This window comes from Myotis davidii, unplaced genomic scaffold, assembly GCF_000327345.1.
Source record: "Myotis davidii unplaced genomic scaffold, ASM32734v1 scaffold187, whole genome shotgun sequence".
NCBI lineage: Eukaryota > Metazoa > Chordata > Mammalia > Chiroptera > Vespertilionidae > Myotis > Myotis davidii.
This window is the reverse complement of record NW_006383018.1, coordinates 3673211-3679468: the sequence shown is the minus strand read 5'-3', so window position 1 is coordinate 3679468 and position 6258 is coordinate 3673211. Positions and strand designations below refer to the sequence as shown.

General features: G+C 41.5%; 1 pseudogene; it reads left to right on the top strand.

Moving 5' to 3' along the window:
• Positions 1-5205: 5205 nt before the first annotated feature.
• LOC102766329 lies at positions 5206-6029 on the top strand (annotated as a pseudogene).
• The last annotated feature ends 229 nt before the right edge of the window (positions 6030-6258 follow it).

Sequence of the window (6258 nt, the reverse complement as noted above, 5' to 3'; positions counted from 1 at the left end):
ATCTCTCAACAGAAACTATGAAGGCCAGAAGGGAGTGGCAAGAGATATTCAAAGGGATGAATGCCAAGAACCTACAACCAAGATTACTCTACCCAGCAAAGCTATCATTCAGAATTGAAGGTCAGATAAAGAGCTTCACAGATAAGGAAAAGCTAAAGGAGTTCATCACCACCAAACCAGTATTATATGAAATGCTGAAAGGTGTTCTTTAAGAAGAGGAAGAAGAAGAAAAGGGTAAAGATAAAAATTATGAACAACAAATACATATCTATCAACAAGTAAATCTAAAAATCAAGGGAATAAAAAATCTGATGAACAGAATAAACTGGTGAATATCATAGAATCAGGGGCATAGAAAGGGAGTTTATTTACAATTCTCAGGGGAAAGGGGTGTGGGGGTGTGGGAAGATACTGGACAAAAATCGTACACCTACGGATAAGGACAGTGCTGTGGGGGTAAGGGCAGAGGGTGCGGTGGGAACCAGATGGAGGGGAGTTATGGGGGGAGGGGGGAGGAACAATTGTAATATTCTGAACAATGAAGATTAAAAAAAATTCCTAAACTGAAATATAGTCATCTAGTACGAGTCTGACTGGGAGAACATGTATTGTGAGCCCTGACTACTAATTTACAGGGTTTTGTTTTTTTTTTTAAACCATATCCATTGTCTCCAAGGTGTACTGAAAATTCCACAAAGGGCTGGGTTCCCATGCACGTTGTTCACTGCTTAATCAAGAGCAGTGCCTTGTACTGGGGGATCACTAAATAAATAAATGACCAATATGTGTGAAGGAATTGTCCTTATTTCTCAACTGAAGTTGGAATAATCCTCCTTTGAGTAAATAAGGAAGGGGGAAAGAAAAACAAAACAATCTAGCTAGTATGTTAGTCCTTAACTTTTTTTTTAGATTAGAGCAGAAGTGATTGATCAGGAATCAGTGTGATTGTAAAAGCAATGGAAATTGGCCATCTACAATAGTTGCAGGAGACAGAAGCATGGATTCTTAAAATTGGGATGGGCATCTTTTTTCCTACAGTAAAATACTCAATGCTCATAGGTATAAAGAAGAAAAATTAAAATGTTAAATGTAAAACACTGGACAATGGCATTAATTCATGGAATTTACTAGTTTCCTAGATAACCTGATATTTTAGGGAAAACTAGCATAAGACTCACCCTCCTAGGAAGTTTCCAAGAATAAAACAAATCAACAACTAAAAGTTAAGGAGTATCCCAGAATAACAAATACCATCAACCATATGTCCACAGAGAAATTCTGCCCCGAGTTTTAGACAGGAAATTGAAATGACTCATTTTGGCCTACATATTTGCTCTGACCTATTACTCAGATACTTCATAGAAACCAGTGCCAGTAAAATGGGGTGCTACAGCTTCTTGCAAAAGTAAAAATACCAGGATCTAAACCACTGATTTTTGAATCACTTTAACCATAGCCCGGAGTAATACATTTCATTCGTGATCCAGGTTATACATGCACACTGCTGAAACAACTTTCACAAAACAATACCATCTCTTACCACATGAGATGTTCTCTGATACTTTTCATTCTCTCTTATTCTACTCTATTCTTTCTCATTTTATTGTATTTCCTAAAAGTAATGCTAGTTTTGGCCCATTCGTGGGTTGAGACTTGTAAATTGAAAAACACTGGCATAAATAGGAATAAAGTACTAGAATATAGAATTGCTTTATTATTTTATGATCATATATGTATCCATGTTGAACACACACACACACGCACAAACACTTTAAACCTACAGCTTTCTCAGCAAAGTAAAATGCATATAAGTAAAAGCATGCCTTAGAGCAACGGTTCCCAACCTGTGGGTCGTGACCCCTTTGGTGGTCGAGCGACCCTTTCACAGGGGTCGCCTAAGACCATCCTGCATATCAGATATTTACATTACGATTCATAACAGTAGCAACATTACAGTTACTAAGTAGCAACGAAAATAATTTTATGGTTGGGTCACAACATGAGGAACTGTATGTAAAGAGCCAGAAGGTTGAGAACCACTGCCTTAGAGTTACAAAACTATTTTAAAATTCTACAGTAGGTAGAATACTTTTTCTTTGATGCAACTTTTATTCAGCGGCATTTGGAATCTCTAATGTTATCCAGTAAATTCGAATAAGTGGAATTATCATTAAATTTTATCCCACCAAAAGATTATCTGGATCAATTATTGAATTAGTTCACCCTTCCCAACTTTAAAGGGATTACAGAACTTTAAAATCATTGCACATGCAATGTTTTTGTGGACCTAAAAGACTTAAAAGTCAGGCTTTTCAATCTTAGGAAAGAAGAACAAAGCTGGAGGTATCATGCTACCTGATATCAAACTATACTGTAAGGCTATGGTAATCAAAACAGCATGGAACTGGCATAAAAACAGACACATGGATCAATGGAATAGAATAGAGAATCCAAAAATAAACCCATACCTATATAATCAATTTATGATGACAAAAGAAGCAAGTACATACAATGGGGTGAAGGCAGTCTATTCAATAAATCATGCAGGGAAAACTGGACAGATAAAAGCAAAAATAAATAAACTAGATCACTTTCTTACACTACATACAAGAAAAAAACTAAAAATGCATTTAAGACTTAAATATAAGACCTGAAACCATAAGCTCCTAGCATTGAACTCTTCTATATCACTCTCAGTAACATTTTTTGGATATGTTTTCTTGGGCAAGGGAAACAAGAAACAATTAACAAATGAAATTATGTCAAACTAAAGAGGTTTTGCACAGCAAAGGAAACCAATAAAATGAAAATAACTATTATACATCTGATAAGGACTAATATCCAAAATATACAAGGAGTTCATCATACAACTTAACCACAACAAAAACCGCACAATCCGATTAAAAAATGGACAGAGGACCTGAACAGATATTTCTCCAGGGGACATACAGATGGCCAACAGAAATGAAAAGATGTTCAACATCAGTAATCACCAGAGAAATGCAAATTAAAACTACAATAAGATGTCACCTGACAACTGTCAGAATGGTTATCATCAATAAATCAACAAACAAATGTTGGTGAGGATGTGGAGAAAGAACATTCATGCACTATTGGTGGGAATGCAGGTTGGTGCAGCCACTACGGAAAACAGGTTCCTCAAAAAATTAAATAATGGAACTGCCTTATGACCCAACAATTCCACTTCTGGAAATATATCAGAAGAAATCCAAAACACTAATTCAAAAAGATCTTCATTCCATGTTCATTCCAGCGTTATTTGCACTAGCCAAGATATGGAAGCAACCTAAGTGTCTATCGATAGACAAATGGATAAAGAAGAAATGGTGCACATATACAATAGAATATCACTCAGCGATAAAAAAAAAAAGAATGAAATATTGCCATTTGCAATAACATGGATAGACCTGGAGGTTATTATGCTAAGTGAAATAAGTCAGAGAAACACAAATACCATATGATTTCACTTATAAGTAGAATTTAAAAAACAAAATAAATTAACAAACTAATAGATACAGAGAATCTATCTATATATAAAAGCATAACATGCAAATTGACTGGATGGCAGGCAGAACAACCAGTCGCTATGACCACCTGGGGGCTGCCCCCAGCCCATAGGCCCTGATTGCCTGATGGGGAATGGGGAACCCAGGGTGGGGCCAGCTGCCGGGGAAAATTGGCCCTGATTGCAAGCCAGGCCTAGGGACCCTACCCATGCATGAATTTCATACGCTGGGCCTCTAGTAAGCTGATAAAAACTCATAGATATAGAAAGGAAGGAGCTTGGGAGGCTAGGAGAAGAAGGGGGGGAGGGATTAAGGAGTACAAATCAGCTGTTATAAAATAGTCATGGGGCTATAAAGCACAACATAGGGAATATAGTCAATAATATTGTAATAACTATGTATGGTGCCAGGTGGATACTAGATTTATTACAGGGATCAGGGCCTGCCTGCCTTCCCCGCCCTGTGGGCTGCCTGCTGGGGCCTTTCTTTGTTCCGCCCCGCCCCTCTCCCCATGTCAAAGCAAGTGGTGAACTCCCAGTGGGTCGAACTCCCAAGGGGACAATTTGCATATTAGTCTTTTATTATATAGGAGGATATGTCAATGGTAATTGGGAAATAAAAGCCAGGCTTTTAATAGTCTGACTTATGCCTATTTTGAGGTTTTTTTTTATTTATTGATTGGAGAGAGAACGAACTATCAATTTGTTGTTCCACTGATATGCCTTCATTGGCTGATTCCTGTCTGCTCCCTGACCAGGGAGAACCCACAACCTTGGTGTGGCTGGAGGACGCCCTAACCAACTGCGCCACAGCCAGGCCTGCCTACTTCAGTGCTGATGTGTCACTGATCAGCGGTCTGATTTCTTCATTTCCTTCCCCCGTCCCCCCGCAGTTTATGCTGAGTTAGCAGGAGGGTTCCATGAGTCCCCTGGGGGCTGCTCTCTGGCTTTCTTAGATGGAGGGGTACCCACTGTTTTCCCTCCTAGAAATCCGCCTGGTTCGCGTCAGGACCCTGTGGCTGAGGGCGGCTACACCCCACATGTGTGGCCCCCTGGGTCTCCCCATGAAACCTCTGGGCTCTCACACCGCAGGTTTCCACCGGCTTAGCACAGGGTTTTAGGACCAACAAACTCCAAGAGCTCAGGAGAGCCGGGGCTGCACAGCTGCTCCCTGTAAGGCCGGCCTGGTGGGTGCAGGTTTAGGTCGTGACGGAACCTCCATTTTCTGGGCCCCAATAGATGAGTTACCTTCTTGGAGGTTAATGGCATAAACAGGCCTTTGATTATCTTCCTACAGAACACTGGCAGATCTCCTTCTCCCTTTGTAGAAACGCAAGCTTCTATCAGCTGAACGTTAGAATCTATACAAGAGAACGAGCCTCAGCAGTGCTTCTCATTTCTGGGGGCATTTTAGAATCACCTCGACACTTTGAATGTTTTTAAAATCTATTTAGGTTTTACTAGAGTCTCTGGAACCCAGTGAGGCCCCAGTCTCACTCGCGGAGGCTCTAATTTAATTGGTGGCTGGGGAACCTTGGAGCAGCAGTGGCAGTTTCTTTGCTTTTTTATTGTTATTACTTTTTTATATAGAACGCTTCACGGATTTGCATCTCATCCTAGTGCAGGGGCCATGCTAATCGTCTCTGTATTGTTCCTTTTTTGTGTGTGTGTGTGTGTATACGTTGCGAATTTAGCACTGTTTGCTTTTTTTAAGCCGCAGAGGTGATTCTGATCTGTTTGTGACTCGCTGGTATAAAGGTGGGGGAGGACGGCGGGATCTCAGCACAGGTGCAAAATCCTAAGATGGCGTATTGAGATAGAAGGCGGATTATTAAATGAGATATGTTTGTAATGCTGCCAGGCACAGAGCACTGGCAAGTGCTCCTGGCGGAGACTGAACAATGAGCTTTCCTCCGGATCAGGAGCAGTGTTTGGCCTTTGTAAGTAAATTCAGGGCAACTTAGACCTGTTAACAGAGCCATGGTGATGAGGGTCACCAGGTGTGGCTGTGCAGGCCGTGCCCTCCCAAGGCTTCTGGGTGAGCTGAGCATGGAATCCAGCCCTGGGTCTCTACCCAAACCCCGACTGGCCTCCACCTTGAAATGCTGGCAAAGATACCAGAATGCCAGTGGCCTGCCATGAGGACCTGTGTCAGAAGCTGCCCACTGCCTCTTCCCAGTGTACAGAGTGCTCCGTAAGGCCAATGTGACCTTCAAATAAGAGGCTTCACTCCTGTTAAAAATAAGGGAAGAGGCATGCGAGGAAGCCTGTGCTTTTCCGAGTCGCTCTCTTCCAGGCTCCGTGTGGTGATCGGCGTGGCCCGTGGAAATCGAGAACTTGGCCTCCAGAAAAACATGAAGAAATCCCAGGAAATTAACGGGGAAAAGGAAAAGAGGATAGCAGCCTCTCAGAGAAAACAGACTCTGAGATCATGCAACAAAAGCAGAAAGCAGCTCATGAGAAGTCCATGCCGACAAGAGAAAAATGATGACTGACAATCGGGAAAACCTGGGTGCTACTGCCAACCAGGTGTATTATAAGCTCTATGATCACGGGCCGGGTGTGGGGCGCGTGGGAGGGAGCGGGGCCGGCCCGGCGGGGACCGGTACTTTTTATCATCTGTGAAAACTTTGCTGTAATTCAATTTTCCTCACTTCCATATTAAGAATTATACCAATTGAAAAGATATGAATGAATACCCTAAAAAAAGAAAAAGGAAGACTTACACCCTT